Raw genomic sequence first — 20,470 nt, forward strand, 5'->3', positions numbered from 1 at the left:
AGGAGGACGTCCTCAAATTCCTTACCTCAGGAACCCACATAGATAGTGCCAACCTTGGTTTCAGATGCAGTACATCTACATAGCCCCAGGGGTTACCCAGTGATATCTTATTAAATGAACATAATATCAAACTGTCGTTTAAATTTATATCTCTTTTCACACAGATTACCTTTCTGACCTCATCGATGAACTTTTATTATGCTTTTGATGGCAGTTAACACAAAAATTCACAAGTGGCGAAAGTGCAGAGGCTAAACGTCTGTTGAGTACTCAGCCACAAAGGAGATATCTATAACGTGCCCTTCCCCTCCGAGCTCAGAGACTAGTGCTGAAGAAGGGGAAGAAAGATAAGAGCCAGAGGACCGGAATGAAACGCTGGCTTCTGGATAGTACAGCAGCACTGCACTCATGACGAACACACAGCAGCTGGTGTCCCCTGACAAGACTCGCAAAAGGTCAGTGCCATCACCTTGCAAATTTGGGCCAGGGAAGGGCTCAGGAGCCTCCGGTTGAGGAGCTATTTATTGGTGTTGCTGGCCACTGCCTGTGGGGTAGTTCTCTTTAAGGGTGTAATCCCTGATAGGTCAACCACGGTCCTGGGGATGGCTCCATGCCGGTGAGTATTTAGACAACACAAATTTAGACTTGACAGGTTATTTTAATAAAAAGACATAAAGTTCAGAGGGGGTGGGGTGAATGCAGGAGTCATAGGGGATAAATTGTCACAACCACCTAGACCAGCAAGGATGATGACACCGGAGCTCTTCTTGCAAAGAGTTTATTCAGGACCTTGTTGACAATCGAATCTCTCTTTCTCTCCCCGGGCAAGCCTCTCCCAGCCCTTAAGTAGGCCTGGGCCGCCAATCCTGGATCGCCAGGTGGGCATCACCCATAGGTTCACCTATATGCAAGCAGAGGGGGAGAGGAGTGGGGGAAGGGAGAGAGGAGTGGGAGGAGGGAGAGGGAAATAGGAGGCTGGGAGGAGGCGGAAATTTTTTTTTCTTTTCAATAAAAAAAAATATCCTAAAGAAACGAGGCACAGAAGATACATATCTCAACAGGACAAAGCCCGCTATCGTGTGATGATAGCGTGAGCCTGGCCTTAGCCATATATGGAGTTGTTTCTCCTAGAGAGCACTCGCTTTCGGGATCGTGGAGGGCTGAAGCCAGCGCCATCTTTAAGGTGCGGCTCCACGCAGCTCTCTACAATAAATAGTATCAAAATACCTTGTACACGTGTATGAAATCCTTAAAGAATTCATGAAATGTATTTTAAAATACTTGCAAACCAAATTTAACAGCATATTAAAAATATCATCTGTCATGACCAAATTGGCGTCATTCCAAAGATACAAGGATGGCTAAACGCACATCAACAATGAACTTGATGTAGTATATAAATAGGTTCTAGGTTGGACATCATAGTATCATCTCAGTTAAGTACTGGAAAGTCCTTAGATAAAGTCTAATATGCCTTCATAATAAATATCCTAAAGAGTCCGATTTTATCCCATGCTTTTTCAGTCCCAGTTCAGCTGGCTTTGGTGAGCTCCCAGTAGATCAGCCCCACTGTCTCAGTGGGTGGGTGCACCCCTCATGGTCCTGACTTCTTTGCTCATGTTCTCCCTTGGGAGCTCATTCCGGTGCTCCAATGTGGGTCTCTGTCTCTATTTCCATCCATCGCCAGATGAAAGTTCTATGGTGATATGTAAGATATTCATTAGTATGGCTATAGGATAGGACTATTTCAGGTCTCTGAACATGGCAGACAATGAGGGTTGCTGAGAAGCCAAGGACAATGACACTGGGGTTTTGATCCTACTTCATGTTCTGGCTTTGTGGGAGCCTAGCCAGTTTGGATGCTCACCTTCCTAGACCTGGATAGAGGGGGGAGGACCTTGGACTTTCCACAGGGCAGGGAACCCTGACTGCTCTTGGGACTGGAGAGGGAGGGGGAGAGGAGTGGGGGAAGGGAGAGAGGAGTGGGAGGAGGGAGAGGGAAATAGGAGGCTGGGAGGAGGCGGAATTTTTTTTCTTTTCAATAAAAAATAATATCCTAAAGAAACGAGGCACAGAAGAAACATATCTCAACAGGACAAAGCCCGCATATAACAAACGGATAGGAAAAGATCTGAGTATTTCCTCACAGATCAGGAATGAAGCAAGGGTGTCTGTTCTTCCAGTTTTAGTCAATCAAACTAAGGTTTCCAGCTACAGCGAGAAGACAAACGGAGTAGAAATAGGAGAAATTATTCCTATTTGCAAACCGAGGTGCAGTCAATAAGAAACCCTGGGGCTGATGAGATGTCCCGTGGGTAGAGGCCCTTGCTGCCTGGTTCTTCTAGGGCAAGTTGGGAGGCAGAGACAGGAGGATTCCCCAGAAGCTAGCCTGCCATCTACAGTGGGGAAAACAAACAAAAAGTCATCTTATAATATCATAAAAAAGCTTTTTCTGGTTAATTAAATCCGACGCATTTTACAGCAGCTAACACTATGTGATTATCGTTGTGTGCTGTTTACTATGTTGCGCTAGTATTATGATGAACCATTTGGCTTGGTCTAAGAACAGACAGGGTGCTGGTTTGGGAGTACAATGCTTATGGTGGTTTATTTCACGTTAGACTTAAAGTTATAAGCTTGGGAGATTTACATGAAAACCATGAATTTTCTAAATAAATTTTAATGTGGAGTCAAAAACTTCCTGAGGGAATAATCTTTGTAGATTTGTCATCATTATGCTGTAGAGCTTACATTAAAAGTATATTTGAAGTATCATCTTTATGTTAAATCACTCACTGTACTTGGCATCATGAGAAATATATAAATGAATTGCTCCAGTCTCTGGACTCAAGGCTGTTGTGTTACCAAGGTAATCTGCAGAATTTCTGATTCTTAATATGTGTTCCAATGAATTATTTAACTTTTCAAGTCTCCTTGATCCATTTTTTCATCACGAGCTTAAGTCTTATCAAGGAAGGTGGTTCTTCAACTAGTGAAGGCTCTTCTAGAACATAAGGTATATTATATTATCCCCTGGCATGCAGACTTCTGCATAGGGTCTGTGGTAGTTCTGGGGCACTGGGTTCTTCTTATATGACCCAGTTCTTGAGGAATGTAGAGAACTAACTACAAAGGGGCAGAAGTTTTCTAAAGCTGATTGGAATTACGGCTATCTAGATTGCTGATGTACTGGAAATTATTGGATTCTATATTATACATGAGAGGATTAATGCCTTGAAAAGTGTACCTTAATAGCACAAATAATGGGGGAAGCTACAAACATGACAGAAATGTAACTCGCAAGAGTCCATTGATTGGGAAGAAAAAGATGGAAAGGAAAGAAACAGGGCACATAGGAAATCAGTCTCCATGCTTCTGGTGTCAAGGACATTGGGATAGTTATTAGTGACAGCCACTAGCTATGCATAATGTGACTATTAGAATTATAATATTTTGAACTCACACCTTTAGGTTGATACTATATATACTTACACAAGGAACAGAATTTAAAAATAATCACCCAAATATCTTATCTAAAATGGGCTAGATGGACTAACATAGTCCATAAATGACAGATCAGTGGACACCGTCCTGAAATGGAAGCACTTTTAGCCATTCAATAATTAGGGGTAGGTTTGAAATACTCGAAGAATACGCAGACTGTGATTGCATTAGTATGAAAAATGCCTCTGGTGATGGTTTCAAATGCTCAAGCCAGGCCTCGTGCCTCTCTCTCCCTGCTTGCCCCTGATATCCTGATGTAGAACTCTCAGCTACTCTCCGGCAGCATGTCTGCCTGTGTGCCTCTGTGTGTCCCACCAAGCTGATAATGGACTAAGCCTCCAGCCCCAATTAAATGCTTTCATTAATAAGAGTTGTCGTGAGTTGCCGTGGTCACGGTGTCTCCTCACAGCAATAGAACATTGACTAAGACAAAATGTAATCAGAAAAAAAGTATATTAAATTGTAATAGGTATCTCTAGGTAAGATTATGAATAAATGTTATGCTTTTCCATGTGATCATTTCTTACAATTTTTAAGAAGCCTGGGGCTATAGTATGAAAACTAGTGAGACATAGTTGTGCAATTCTTCAGAACCAAGAGGACACAGCCATGCAGGTCTGTAGAATCAGGAGGACACAGCCATGCAGGTCTGTAGAAGCAGGAAGACACAGCCATGCAGGTCTGTAGAAGCAGGAGGACACAGACATGCAGGTCTGTAGAAGCAGCATGTGTGATTCTGAGTCATAAAGATTATGGGTTTCAGGTTAGCCTGGGCTACATAACAAAATAGGAAACCCAATTACCACTATTGAATCTCATATATGCTAAATACTTCTAGGCATTAAAAAAAGGTAGATGCTATTACTCTTGCTTTATAAATTAGTATTGAAGTTTATGATGTTTATCTGGTCTTTCTGATCCAATGACTAGTGAGAGATTCTGACATGTGAGCTATGACAGCAGAGACACTGTCTACTTAATGCAGGTATGTGCTCAGTATCTAGAAGTCAATACATATCTCTAAAGGAATTAAGAATGATATTAGATTTTAGACCCAAGTATTCCTTATATTAAAATATCTGTTCCAAATCTTTGCTTTAAAGTTTCTTCAGCTTTTTCTACTTAGGTCTCTTTGTACTCAAGACATTTTGGCATAATTATGGATATATAGCTATAGGAAATAGGTATACAAACCAAGCATTTACTGATACAAATCATAAAAGCTATGATAAAGCAGTCCTTTAGTGTGCCTGTAATTTGACCGTTTATTAAACAAGAACATTAATGTGAACATTAATGAGACGGTGTCATGGTTTTGCTTTACATAAAAGGTGGCAACGGTGTGGCTGGATATTGGATACAGTGGAACATGAGCAGCAGCCACAGTTTTTGGAGCTGATTAATATTTTGATTTTGTCATCATTTGTACTGAAAATACTGCTTCATACAATTGTGTGTAGAACAAATGGCAGATTATATTTAGGGTAACTTCGGAAACTGCTGGAAATTCTGTCCTGATCTTAGAACAAAATTTGTTTAATAATTTTTTTCTTATGGAACTTAAGACAACAACTCAAACACCAATTTTAAAATCAAACATTCTAACACAACATAGCCCAAAGAATTGATAATTCCCTGCTGAAGAATAATAGAAAATATCAAAAGCCTGATTTTTTTTGTACTTGAGCCATAGAAAACCCTGTAGATAGTAAGCACATCACAGTTCATAACATACAACAGTCTGTTCATAACATACTCAATCTCCAGACTAAGCCAGATGTCTTTGGCACCCCTCATGGTGTGATGGCATGCACAGGGCCAAGTGTGCATGCTGGGCCTCAGAACCACAGCTGCAGCGAAGCCGGACACTGCCAGAAATACCCCAGCTTCGTTGTGTTTTATGGAATTTGGTTTCGTTTTTGTGCATCCAGAGACCTTTTGCTGCTGTCAAAGCTTTTTCAAGTTTCACATTAGATTGTAGAAGTCTATACAGGGTTGTGACTCACAACTTAAAAAGCGAGGCTTTAAACTAATGCACTTTGTCTATTTCCCTCAAAATGGAAGGAGTGAAAATTAAACTGAGAAATGCTTATTGAACGTGAGAACGCCAGAGACATCATAAAGTTAAGTGACGGGTTACTGCACATTCCAGTCAAGGAATTAATAGGTCAGTTAGTGAAACACAAGCTTAGCAAAACTCTATGTTACATACCATGTATATTAATTAATATAGTGTTTGCAGTCATTGCTAGGGCAATTTGGAAATTTGATGCCTCATTATAAATTCAAAACTGAATTTATTACACGATTGTTTTATGTGGAGAAAACTCTGCTTCTCTTAAATAGAAACCCAACACCAAGAAGCTTTCCCAGCAACTAGCACAGTGGAACAAAGAACTTTCTCTATATTGTTACTCAAAATCATATTGTTTCTTTTGTAGTTGTATAGCCTCTTAAATCAGCATGAAGTGCTGTTTTGGGAAGAAATCTAACAAATTATAATTTTGTGACCATTATAACAATGTCAACCCTAGTTGTTAGAATAAGGCCCTAAGCTATGACAAACATAGTTCTAGTTCCTATGTCAGTTTCATCAGTAGCACTTAATATTGCCATGACCAGATCTTGGCCAAAAGACTAAGCTCGTTATAGTGATTAAATTTACAAAATGCCAATGTTTCCATGCATCCAAGTGTGGTCCTGAACTCTCTGCTATTTTCCTGCCTTCACTGTGTTGATTAGCTGGAGGCAGGAAAAGTATCAATAATATGATGCCACCAGGGACATGTCCTCTTTCACTGCTCTGACTTACCATTGTTGAGGGGGTTCAGTCAATCTAAGAAGAAAGAAGAAACACACCAAGAGAAATAAATTGTGGGAAAAATTAAAACATCACTACTTGGAAGACAATTATGTGTCTAGCAAAATGAGTCCGCTAAATTTTCAGAGTTAATAGATTGGTAATAGTCATATTGTCTTAGTCAATGTTCTATCGCTGTGAAGGGACACCATGACCATGGCAACTCTTAGAAAAGAAAGCATTTAATTGGGGTTTGCTTGCAGTTTCAGGGGAGTATGGTGGCACACAGACAGACAATGGTGCTGAAGAGGTAGCAGAGTGCTCTGAATCAAGATCTGCAGGCAGCAGGAGAAGACAGAGAAGCATGGGACCTGGCTTGGGCTTTTGAAAATATCAAAGCTCATCCCCAGTGGCACATTTCCTCCAACTAGGTCACACCTTTTCCAACCTCTGAATTTTTCTCATGCTATTCCCCGATGATGAAACAATCAAATATATGATCCTATGGGGACCATTCTTATCCAAACCACCATATTCCACTCCTTGGCCCCATAAGCTTATAGCCAAATCATAACGCAAAATGTATCTAGTCCAACTTCAAAAGTTCCCATAGTCTATTACAGTCTCAACCCTGTTTAAAAGTTCAAAGTCCCTTCTGAGACTTGTGGTAATGTCTGAACTATAACCCTTGTAAAATCAAAATCAAAAGGCAGATAACAGCTTTCAATATACAATGGCACAGGATATACATCACCATCCCCAAAGGGAGGAAAGGAAGTGCAGTAAGGAAATACTGGACCAAAACTAAAAAAAAAGCTAGACAGACTCCAAACTCTGCATCTCCATGTCTGATGTCAAAACACTCTTCAGATCTTCAACTCCTGTCAGCCTTAAGTGTACCACACTTCTTTCTCTTGGGCTGGGTCCACTCCCTGTCAGTGGCTCTTCTTGGCAGGTATCCTACGACTTAGGCATCTTCAACATCTTAGGGTCTCCAAGGCAATCCAGGCTTCACCTTCACAGCTTCACACAATGGCTTCTCTAGGCCTCCATGCAGAGACACACTTCTGGCACATGGCCTGTCTCAGCAGGGACAGAGATTCTACAACTCCTTTTCTTGTATTCTTGACTATAAAACCAGAACCATGTGGTCAAAACTGCCAAGTTCTGCTGCTCCCTGGGGCTCAAACTTGACCCCTAGCTCCGTTACATCTGCATCACCTTTCTATTGTTGATGGGTTCCTTCACTGCTTAAGTTTTTCTTTAATTTTCTTTCTACAAGTTGGAAACTTAGCTGAGTGCATTCTTACCCTGAGGTCCCCACTCCCTTTATTCCATTTAGCATCAGACTTTTCTTTAAACTTTTCATCTCCTTGAGCACAAAACTTGCCTCCATTATATTCTTTGATGCAACTTTTCTCTTTAAACTGTACACTTCTCATTTTTCCTTGCTGGGTTTTCTTCCTTTCATTATAAATTTGCATAAGAGTGACTGCTAGTAACCACACAGCAGAGTATAAATACTAGGCTGTCTTGAAATCTCCTTTGCCAATGCCATGAATCCAAAACTCTTCAACTTATCTTCAGGCAGACTTTTTTGGAGAAGGGCAAAAAAAAAAATGGCCACATTCTTCACCAAAATATCACAAGAACAGTGTCTAGGCCATGTACTAATATTCTTTTCCTCTGGAACCTTGTGAGCAGGGCCATCATAATCTACATCACTCCCAGCACCACTGTCTTCCATGCTCCTACTAGTATGCCCCATTAAACCCACTGAAAGTGTTCAACTGCTTTCTTAATACAGAGTCCCAAAGTCTATATTCTGCCCACAAGTAACATGGTAATGCCTGTCACAGCAATACCCCAGTCCTGGTATACCCCAGTCCTAGTACCAACTTCTGTCTTAGTCATTGTTCTATTGGTGTGAAGAGATGCCATGACCACAGCAACTCTTATAGGAGAAGGCATTTAATTGGGACTTGCTTAAAATTTCAGAGGTTTAGCCCATTGTCATTATACACACGCAAGATGTGGTGTTGGAGAAGTAACTAAGATCTCTACATCCCGATCTGCAGGCAGCAGAAGACAGAAAGGCCTGTGACCTGACTTGGGCTTTTGAAACCTCAAAACCTATCCCCAGTGACACATTTCCTCCAAATCCTCTCAAGTAGTGCCACTCCCTAATGACCAAACAATCAAATATATGTGCTTCTGGGGGTCATTTTTATTCAAACCACCACACAGATAGTTACTAAAACACAAAGAATCAAGATTCTTGCATATACCAGGCAAGACAGCACATGCCTTTAATTCCAGCACTAGGAAGGCAGAGGCAGGCAGATCTCTGTGAACTCAAGGCCAGTCTCATCTCCAGAGTGTGAATTCCAGGCCAGCCAGAGTTACATAGTGAGACTCTGTCTCAAAACAAAAACAAATGAAAATATTCTTGAATATTAACAATAACAATCTAAAAAAACTAAATTTAAAAGTAGATATAATTGCTGGGTGATGGTAGTGCATGTCTTTAATCCCGGCACAAAGGAGGCAGAGGCAGGCAGGTCTCTGGGAGTTCAAAGATGACTTGGTCTACAGTTAGTTTCAGGAAAGCCAGACTACAAAAAGAAACACTGTCTCAAAAAAAAAAAATAAACAAGAACAATAAAACAAAAAAGTGAATACAACTTACAATAATAATAGTTTACAATAACAAGGGGTAGACCTCATTTGTGCTGGACTAAATAGACAAAACAATGAAGTCTATTGAACAATAACGACAGATGTCGTATCGTTTTTGTTTGTTTAGGTTTTATTTGTTTTTTGTTTTGTTTTGTTTTTCTTTTAGTGTAGTCCTGGCCATCCTGGACTATCTGTAGACCAGGCTGGCCTTGAACACAGAGATCCACCTGCCTCTGTCTCCAAAGTTCTGCGATTAAAGGTGTGCGCCACCATGGCCAGCCAGATGAAATATCTCAATCTTATTTTAAAAATCTAATTCAGTTGCAAACAAAATCACAATGGGATTTTTTTCTTAGGATTTAGGAAAAAAAGATTGTAATATTTACTTAGAAAAATAAAAAGTCATAGATAATTAAAAAAAAACAATCTTGGAAAAAAACAGGAAAAGGAAGTCAGTAAAAGAGAAACTCCAGAAATAAACTCAATTATACATGAGTATTAAACAAATGATCAAATAAAATATAGCCTAACATTATTTTTAGTATATTTGTAAGTCATATCTCTAAATATATCCTAGATGTTCTAGATAGTAAATACATATATTTTGAGACAGGGTCTCTCTACATAGAACTCAGAAAGTAGACCAGGGTGATGTTGAACTTACAGAGAGATCCAGCTGCCTCTGTCTCCTAAGTGCTGGAATTAAAGGCGCACACCACCACAGCTGGCTAATAAATATTTTTGAACTCTGGAGAGTGGACAATAGTGAGTGAGTTTTCTTTAGTCTTCTAGAAGAAATGGTTGTTTATGCTTAAGGACTTGGAAGTGCTAAACAGGGGCTTAAGGCTTCAGAAATGTGATGTTAGTGCTCCTTTGAAATTGTAAAACTATAGGGAAATTAGAGAAATGCGTATGTTTTCTTGACTTCTGGGGTCTATGTGGTCTGTTGGATCTGCTGTATTTTGTAGAGTGCCGGGCCATGTGGCAAATGCTCAATAGATACCTTTCACTTAATAGTGTAACCATTAAGGAGATGCTGACCAACTCTATTGTCCTATGGTTTGAACACAGAGTAAATCCCACAGGTTCAGCTTTTGAGATTGGGGTCCCTGGCCCATTGTGCTATTTTGAAGGCTGTGAGGCCTTCAGGAGGGAGGGCCCTTGAAGACTAATCTCACCCTTTGTCCCTGCCTGCTTTCTCTGCTTCCTGATCAGTCATAATATGAACATTTGCTCTGTCTCATGGTCCTACCACAACAGTAAACCTGTCTCTGCCACTATGAAATGAAATCCCTCTACAGCCTTGAGCCCAACAAACAAACAACAAACAAACAAAAATCCCTCTATCCCTCAAGTTGTCCTTGCCTGGTGTTTAGTCACAGAACAGAAACATAGCTAATGTATTCGGTGACAGGAAGCAAGGGGAGCAACAAAAACTTGATTAATACAGATGTATATGAACCCCTGGACAGGAAGCTGTCAATCGGGCTTGTGATGGGCGAGTAATAAGAAGAGCAGGATGACTGGGGAAACGCCAGGAGGGCACGTGAAACCTCTGCAGGCGCCCTTGTTGGGTAGGGTCAGGAACCAGCAGGGTGCACGGACTTGATCTGTGGCTTAACTCAGTCAAGGAATCTGTAACAATTTGGAAAGGCCGAAGACCTGAATGAAAACAAGACCATACTGGATATAGGGTATGGGTGTGTGTGCTTGCTATTTTCACCAAGAATTTATAGGAAATGATTCGTAAGTGTCACCATCAGCTTGAAGTCATTGCTGGCCCTGGGAATCAGTGTGTCATCCAGAAAGGACTGTATCCTTCTCAGCAGTGTTTTTCCAGGTTAATTGCAGTATCCAAGAGCACTTAAATTTACTGTAGCCACAGCTTCTATCTGAGGCAAGCAGAAAGACTTTGTTGCAAGTGTAATCAGGGAAATCTTGGTTTAGTAGCAGGAAGCCTATGCAGTAGGAGGTTTCTGTCTTATTTTCTCAGCCAACCCCATGCAGACTGTTCATATCATCCTACACACTTTTGAGAAACCAGTAAACGAACTGAGCAGCACTTATTTGGATTAGGATAAAAACAGTCATTTGATTTTCTTTTGGGGGCAGTCGGAAGGACAGAAGTACCCCATCATTCGTCTATGCCAGCATCTGTTTCTGACATCCTCATACCTCCATCTGGAATATTCCTCCTACCTATCAGCTCTGTTGAAAGATAGTTTGTCTAGCATATGTACAATTTTTGGCTGTTATTGTGTAATTATCAAACAGACTACTGGATAGGATGCGTCAGAACAGGATGGCAAACCATTCACTTCCCAGCTATGTCTACTGCAGCTTTCTGAGCACAAAGGAAAAAAGGCTAAAAACCTACTTGTCAAATAGCCAGAGCAGTGAAGTACATGCAAAACAGGTATTTTAACACAATGGGTAGATAAGAGAAAATGAGAGGTCAAATAGTTCAGATTTTATGATCCAATTGGAATAATATCAAATGTGATTATGATCTGAGGCAGTAGAATTCCATCTTCCTTGTATGATGGAAATTTCTCCGAGCAGGCCCAGGTTAAGTGACCACTCACTACAAGGCTGATGATACACTGCTTCCCAGTGCCAGCGATGACTTCAGCCCGATGGCAACCTCCACAAATCGCTTCCTGTAAATTCTTGGTGAAAATAACAAACAATCCATTTTGCTTGAGAGTGACTTAGCGGAGGGACTCCACCAAGGATCTGGAGTTAATAAAGCAAGATGCATGTTGGCATTGCAAACATCTCCTCTTCCCATGCGAGTTCCCCACAAAAGATTTTGCAAAAGCAAAGCATTTTGTTTTCCATTTTGAATTTTTTTATTTATTATGTTATGTGTATATTCATATGCCTGGGTATATGTGTCTTCACCACATATATGCAAGAGACTTCCAAAGTCAAAAGAGGGCATCAGATTCCCTGGAAGGAGCTGCGGACAGTTGTGAGCTGCCAATGTGGGTGGCAGGAATCAAACCGTTGTCCTCTGCAAAAGCATTGAGTGCTCTTAACTGCAGAGCCACTTCTCTGGTGCCAGCGTTTGCCTTTTCTACTTAGTGAAATGGATCCTTCTGCGTGAGCAGCAATGACATAGTTTAAATGATGAGCTGGTGAGGAGGGCTGGAAGGGGTGAAAGTCACTGACAAGTCGGGCTTGTATGTGTGCGATATGATATCTGGGTTAACACCTACAGAAGACTTCAAAGCCACAAACGCTCCCCCCTCCATTTATTCCTGTATTCAGCATGCAGTGTTTACTGAATGTCAAGCCATGCTGAACGAAACAGAAAATACCTTTGTTCTTATGGAGCTTATGTTTTAATGAGAGAAGGAAGGTAGACAATAAGCTAAAAGTTACCCGAAGATAATTTCCTTAACAAAGGTTTGTATTTAATGAGCAAGACAGGGGAATTACCTGATTATAGAAGGGTACTGAGAGCCCTTAGGCTTTTGTGGCTGGCAATAGATTTAAAAAAAAAACATTATACCAATAGTTGGTTAGCTTAGTGTTGCTCATACGTTATATATAATTCATGACCTTGCTCCTAAGACTCAAAGAGTTTATAATTAGAACTTTCACAAGATATGCCTAAAAGTCATGCAGACAAAGAGGGAAGGGAGAGTCATCAAGACGGTCAGATGTTTTTCTACCTTGGTCCCTTGATCTCAGGGCCCTGAAGTTCAGGGCTTACACAGTGCAACTTACACAGTCTTCTGTGAGAGCTATGTTGCTTTTAAAGTAACAATCGTGTAAAGAAGGTTCAGGATTCTTAGGGTTTGAAGTTGATACTTTATGCTCTTTCCTATTTGGTAAAGAACCAATGTAGTCCAATCTACTTTGCTCATTTCAAAAAATGCACTGTGATCAAATGGGAGCATGAAAACTGACTTTAAAACTGTTTTCCAAAAGCAAACAGCCATGAAAAGAAAGACTCTGCTGGGGCTGAGATAGAGCATGTGTTTAGCCAAAGTATATGTAGCCCTAAATTCAATCCCTTGTATGTGCGCGTGTGTGCGTGCACACACACATATGCAATCACGCATGCACACATGCACATATGCATATGCAGAGCCACACAGAGGGTGGTGCAAACACTGGAGAACTGGAAAGCCAACAATGCAGTTCAGCCCCAGTCCAAAGTCCTGGGAAGTACGGAGGCTAAACGATGATGCTCTCAGAAGAGAACTGTAAGTTACACTGTGTAAGTCCTGGACTCCAGAGGCCTGAGATCAAAGGACCAAGTATCTGAGTATAGAAAGGGAGATACTCTGAATCAAGAAGAGTGTGAACTACCTTTTTTCTGCCTTCTCTTTGGTGTCTCAAAGGCTGGAGCAAGCCCATCGACATTGGTTAAGGGAGATCATCTTTGCTTGGGTTATTGATTCAAATGCTTATCACTTCTGTAAACTGGTGTGGGAGAATTGTCTGTATTCTGTTAATCATGTTTTAAATAAATGCTGATTGGACAGGCAGGAAGTATAGGCGGGTCAACCAGACAGGAACAGACAGGAAGTAGAGGTAGGGCGAAGGAGAACAGGAGTATTCTGGGAAAAAGGAAGCTCTTTCCCAAGTCCTGCCTAGATCAGCAAAGAAGCAGGATGTGACCTACCCTGCTGAACAAGGTACTGAGCCATGTGGCTAACATAGATAAGAATCATGGATTAATATAAGTTTAAGAGCTAATAAGAAGCCTGAGCTGATGGACCAATTAGTTTATAATTAATACAGACTTTCTGTGTGATTATTTCGGGGCTAAGCTTGCTGGGTGGTCAGGGCGACAAGGCAGCCCTCATGATAAAATAAACATGGTCACAGAAATAATGTTTTACCTACTATTTGGGTCACCCTTAACCTCAAATATTGACAGCTAAAGTTAACCGTCCCTGCATCTTTTATAAGCCTTCCTGTTTTAATCTATATTCTTCAAATGAGATTTCCAAATTAAAAAAAAAATCCTTAACCTCACATATTTCTCTTTTATAGTGTACTGAATGAACATTTGCTTAAATCTTCAATAAATTTGGGTTTGAGGATGGTACTTAACTGACCTTATAGTGAGGGTTAAATAGGAGTGCCTAAGCAGCAGCAGCACATGAGTTTACTGAAGAAAACAAGCCCCCAGCTTTTCATGTTTTCACAAACCTCAAAGCTTTCTCCATAATACATTGCATATAGGCCATTGCATGCAGTTTCAGGATCAGTATTTGACCATCTTACATTGTATGCGTCCTTATCTGCTATTGTTCTCTCTAGTTTTTTTTTTTTTAAATCAGTGTTTCTCCTATTTCTCATTTCATCAGCAATGTGATGCTTTATTGTAGTGGTACACTATCGCTGTGACCACCCGTTTCACTGATGTGCCTGTGTGTCTTTCCCTAGCTGTTGGCAGGCAGACCCTTGGGCTCATTGGCTAGCCAGCCTACTGTTTATAAACAGGCCAACAAGAGACCCTATCCCAAAAAACCAGGGTAGATAGCCAATGAAGAAGACACTCAAGGTTGTCCCCTGGTTTCCATGCTTTAAGGGTAAGCACGTTATTGACTCAGATGTCTTCCCAGTCTTTCTTTTTTTGTTTTCTGAATTCTGAATTATAAATCATCCTGCAGTTTATGTTACGCATTCCAGAGTAAAATGGGGAAACATGGAACGTACAGCCAAGTATGCAAGCTCTGGCAGGCTGGGCTGTTTCTCAGGACCTGGACAGATTACTTAATGTCTTTAGGGCAAGATTTCCTCACCCCCTTCAAAGCACAGTAACAGTAATGGTGCCCATCTTGTGCAATTATTAGATATGTAAATGTCAGCCCTCAGATCTACGCTCAACACATTGTAAGCATTCCGCCACTTCAGCTACTGTTAAAGTTCTACCATTTCTTGCTTCCTAAAACTCAATAAATACTCATTTCTCACTTTTCACCCACCACAGTGGGTGTTCTCCTCAGACAATGTATTTGACTCTTTTATTGTGGAAGAATAAATTCAAGTTATAAATAATTTAAAAGGTCCAATCTGACTTATGCCATATATGTCCAGAATGTTTCAATAAAGAACAGCAACTTACAGAATCATGAAACTCTTGTGGGAGTCTCCTTCTCCTGCATGAACTGTTCATATTGGTGGACCAGGTCCTCTGGAAGAGCAGCCAGTGCTCTTAGCTGCTGAGCATCCCTCCAGTTGTGATCTGATTGCTTCAACTATTTGTCACCAAGACAGATTTTCCTGGGACCTGCAAGGTGACTCTATAGGTAAAGGTGTGTGCTGTGCAACCTGGTGACCTGACTTAGATCTCCAGAACACACATGTAAAGGTGGGCAGGAGAAAAACCAACTTCACAAAGTTGTCCTCTGACCTCTGTGCATGAGCAATGGCAACTCTGCACATACCACACACTACACACACACATTTTTTTAAAAAAAAAATAGGCATGATAGTGTACTTTTAACTCCAGCACTCAGGAAGCAGTTGCAGAAGGATCTCTGTGAAGTCAAGCCCACCCTAGTCTAGACAGCAAGACAGGGCCATATAATCAGACTCTGTTCCCTTCTAAATGTGTATCATTTCCTTAATCAGTTCTGGGTGCTAGGACAGGGTCAGGGCTGCAGCACTGTGACGAATTTTTTCCCTACTGGGCTGAACCGATGAGGTAAGGGGCTAGAGAAGTACTTCAGCATTTAGGAGTACTGGCTGTCCGTACAGAGACCTGAATGTGACTCCCAGCCGTACATGGCAGCTCACGACCATCAACAACTCTAGTTCCAGGTGATCTGACACCCTCTCTGGGCTTCAGAGGCAGCAGGAATGCATGTGGTACACAGACGTACATGCAGGCAAAACACTAAAACATATAAAATAAGCAACAAAACCAAAATCAAGAAAATATTCAGTAAGAAAAGGCCATATAATATGGAGACCACGTTCTTTTTAAAATCAATTTTGTATATTTGTGCATGCACAGTGTGTGTGTGTGTGTGTGTGTGTGTGTGTGTGTGTGTGTGTGTGAATGTGGGGACATACATGCCATGGTATGCATGTGAAGGTCAGAGAACAAGCTCAGGTATCAATCTTTGCCTTCCCCTTGGAGGCAGGGTCTCTCGCTTTTTCCTTTGAGTAGACCAAGTTGACTGGCCCATGAGCCTCCAGGGGTTCTTCTGTCTTTATCTCCCTTTTTTTGTAGGAGCTCTGGGATCACAGACACAAACAACCAGCTTCCCATGGGTTCCTGGGATTCAAACCCAGGTCTCCAGGCTTGTACAGTGAGCACTTTACCACTGAGCTATCTCCAAGACCCTAAGGCATATGGGGTGAAAATATCTCTTAAGGATGAAGAAGAAGGGCTTTGCCTAAAACTTTGAAAATCAGACTGGAGCAATGGTATTTGCTATAAATTTCTCCAAACAGCCAGGTGTGTGTGTGTGTGTGTGTGTGTGTGTGTGTGTGTGTGTTGTTGTTGTTGTTGTTGTTGTTGTTGTTGTTGTTGTTGTTTATTTTTATTCCAAGGTAGTCTCCTACAACCCAGACTGGCCTTAAATCCGGCCTTCTGCCTTTCCTGGCCAAACACTGGGGTTGCAGGCAGACCTACCACGTATTTAGAATGAATACTTTTTATGTTAAAATGAGTGTGACTTTTATGTATCTTAAATTCATAATCATGATTAGGCATGGATTAAACCCATTATTACCAAAATAATCAGTGGCAAAAGATGTTTCTCAGGAATTCATTTCCATAGCTTCAATAAGATATTTGCAAACATCTAGCAGGACGGCTACACCTAAGCAGAGTAAGAGTTCTGATTGGGGTGGTCCTCTGAGCCTCCTATTTTATGACGTGGGAGTCTCCATCAGACCGACTTCTGTCCTATCCGTATCCCTCATACGCCAAGGGCCTCTGGTAATATTTGTGACCCTGCCTAAAGACATCTTTAATTGCGCCATCAAATTTAATTGAGGACATCCTAGGCGTACGGCCAACAACCTCCACGGGCGAAAAAGAATAAGGGGACAGGCTTCTTTATTCTTCAAGTGCTGCACCTCAGAGATGGGCCCTGAACACTGCTCCAGAGGTTTCTGGAGTCGTGGCTCCCCACTTGACAGCAGGGACAAGAAGTTCATGTTGACTTCTTTGGGTCACACCTGGATAAGCCCTTTATGCTAAACATCTAGGCTTTGTGTCTGTGTAAACCTACAATTTCGTTTCACTCCCGTCCTCTGGGCCCTGTTACCTCGATATCCGGGGCCCATAGAAATGCAAGAGGGCTGGAAATGGACAAACCTTTAAGAATCGATCTTCCCAACACCTAGGATTTGGGGACTTGAGACCACCAGGCACGTGTGTCTCCTGCGTCCTCCCCACTGACGCATGGGAAGGGCTCCCAGGGCCAGGGTTGTGTTCTTCAGCTTCTTCGGTTCTGCCCAAGTCTCCATTTCAAAAATTCCAGCTCCGTTTCTGGTTTAGTTTCTTTCACGTTTTCAACGTCTGTTTCTCTCCTCTTTTAGCTACCAATGGAAGGAGTGACAGGCGATTTACCCATCTGGGACTGAACTCTACACTTGGTGATAAAATGTACATCCCTATATACTGACTTCAGACTCAACGACAAGCAAGAATGTGAGCGACGTCTCAGTGGTTAAGAGCACTTGTTTTTGATCCCGGTTTGGGTCCCCGCGCCCACGTGATGGCTCACCAACATCTGTAACTTCAGTTCCAACAGTTTCAATGTCCTCTTCTGATCTCTGAGAACACTAGCCATGCACATGGCGTGCAGACATACATGCGGGAAAAACACACACATGGAAAAAAAGTAAGAATCTTAAATTAAAAATAAAAACTAAGAGAACATGGTGGCTAGAGGGTTCAGAATAATGTTTTGGAGAGAAAGGAGGGATAAGATCTACTTTTAGAGGTTCATAGAACCTCACAGGAAATGCTGGGTAACGTGTCCCAATCCTGTTTCCTGTTTTGCAGAAAGGCAAACTGACCCAGGAAGCAAAAGCTACTGGGGCAGGGTCTCACAGCCTGGAGAGGCGAGCAGGCTGCCTTCATCTCTCAGTTACCCCGTGCTCTGCCTGAGGCTGCTCAGCTCCGTTCTGGTGCGGGGCCAGCCCCACCACGGCTTTCATCCTTTGCTAGCTTTGGAATTTGCCATGACCATTAGATCTGGAAAAAATGAGAACAAATAGAACCTTCTACTTAGTACCCTCCCCACAACACAGCAGCAGCTATCCCAAGAATGTTTGGCATATGGGGTGAAAATATTGTTTGTTCTGTTTTAATTCTTAGGGGGGGAAATTTAGTTGCATGATTTTTTTTTCCCTTCAGAATTAATCATGAGTACCATAGTCTTTATCCTTCTTTGGAAAAGCAGAAAACAAAGTAGCCATTGTAGGTCCCGTTTAGACCTAGGGACCAATGACATTGCTCACCCCTCCCACTGAAGGCGCACATCCTGGTCTCCTGGGGAGTGCTGTCGGCCCAGGGTGGCAGGAAGCTGCTGAGTAAGCTTGTCCTCAACCCAAACCTGATTCTGAAGGACAATTCTTCTGATTGTTCTTGAGTCTTGTCATATCAAAAAGAACTTCTAATTTCTGTTTGGGGAATAAAAATGAAAAGATCAACACATTCTTTTTATGCTTATGCAAATGACACAGAGGCCAGAAGCTGGGAAACACCAGAAAGGGCCTTTTGATATGGAACTCAGCTGATTTCCCACTGTAGTCCTGAGACCAAACTTAACTCATAGCTCAAGGGAAATGGTACTCTGTCTCCAGGGGAGGCTGGCTCCAAGCCACACACTCAAGTCTATTATATAAAAGGCAGAGCATTTGCATATAACCTATGGGCATCCTCCTATATAAACAATCTAGATTAATCTGATACCTAATACCATGTAAATACCAAGTAACTAACAATTATATTGTGTCTCAGGGAATAAAAGCAAGAAGAGCATATGTGCTGTTGGGACTAATTGAGTCCTGGCCTTCAGCTGCTCTTCCCTGTCTAGAGCCTTCTAATTGAAGTTACTAGAAGCTGTGCTTAGCCTGTTGGCCATTGACTGCAGGGTATTTAAGCCTCCATGGTGCTACTAAAGAGGGGCTTTTGGTACCAGTGTTGGAAGGTCTGTGTGTCAGTCTGTCTCTGCGTGTGTTTCCTCAACCTCCAGCCCCTTGCCCGAAGCTCGCGAACTGGGTTCTAGCACATAGAGCGCAGACGGGGGCGCCATACAAGGCATGTGCAAGTTCAGAAGAAACACAATTCCGCTGACTATTTTTGACCCATGACAGATGTGGAAACTACAGCTGCAGAGAGCTTGCTACTAGATGGAGTTCTTAGGGTCCCGGTGGCAGCCTTGATACCTAGGCTCAATCACCCAGCCTCAATAGGTAGATAAAACTGACAGATAGAAGCCATAGGCAGACAGTTGTCTCCACAGCAGGTGTAAGAGCGGTGGTGGGTGCCACTTCCAGGATCCTGAGATCCAGAGAAGCTGGGGTCTGGACAGCTCCTCCAGAGTTACTGATCTATGGACTGGCAGAGACTGGAAAAACCTGTGACCAGAGATGCGTAGCCATGAGTAAGGCACAGCATAATGGACGTTTCACAGACCCTTCTTCAGTATATGAGAAGAAGGGGAGAGACAGAGAAGAAAGCCAGAATATTGTCCTGTGGAGACAGCCACTCATCACCTTGCAGTATGAAGGAATGAACCTCAAAATGGTGGCTGCATCAAAGCATTGTGGTATCTTCTTCACTGCTGCGTGCTGTGCTTATGGCTCCGCCCAGTGCGGGAGGAACACGCCAACAGCACGTGCAGCCCATAGAGAAGCAGTTCATTTCATACGCCTACTGGATAGGCTTGGTGGCTGTGTCCTCTGTTGGTCTTGGAACAGGCTTGCACACTTTCCTGGTTTACCTGGGTCCACAATTAGCTTCAATTACATTAGCTACTTATGAATGCAAGGCTGTGGAATATTAATTTAAGATGTGTCACATTTGCTTATGCTGCAGAACATTGACGGTGCAAAGATGGGTTCCATTCTTTTCTGTTGCATTTATTTAGGTCTTTGAAGCTGTGAAGCTGTCTAAAACACCGGATTGGTCTAATAAAGAGCTGGAGAGAGAAATAGATGAGGGTGGCAGGCAGATTGTAATGGATTAGGTAAAATGCTTCACGTCCTCGAGTGGTAGCAGTGGGCAGCAGGCCATGAGACCATGCCACAGGTTCCTGAGTGGTAATAGGCAGTGGGCAGCAGGTCTTGAGACCACAGCCACAAAGGCAGCCAGGTGTCCCAGGCAGGAAGCCAAGTGGTGGGTGAGAGACCAAGAAGGATAGGCATGCCATGCAGAGTGAAGTTGGATATTTATTTAGTGGGTTATGGAAGGGAAGGGGAAACAGCAGAGAGCGAGGCAGAGAGAGAGAGAGAGAGAGAGAGAGAGAGAGAGAGAGAGAGAAACAGAGGGGG

At 42.2% G+C, this 20,470-nt stretch overlaps 1 pseudogene; it reads left to right on the forward strand.

Annotated features, from left to right (window-relative positions):
* The first annotated feature begins 408 nt into the window (after window positions 1-408).
* Window positions 409-20,470, forward strand: part of LOC113458215 — a 24,153-nt pseudogene continuing 4,091 nt past the window's right edge.

Source organism: Microtus ochrogaster, unplaced genomic scaffold (genome assembly GCF_000317375.1).
Source record: "Microtus ochrogaster isolate Prairie Vole_2 unplaced genomic scaffold, MicOch1.0 UNK9, whole genome shotgun sequence".
NCBI lineage: Eukaryota > Metazoa > Chordata > Mammalia > Rodentia > Cricetidae > Microtus > Microtus ochrogaster.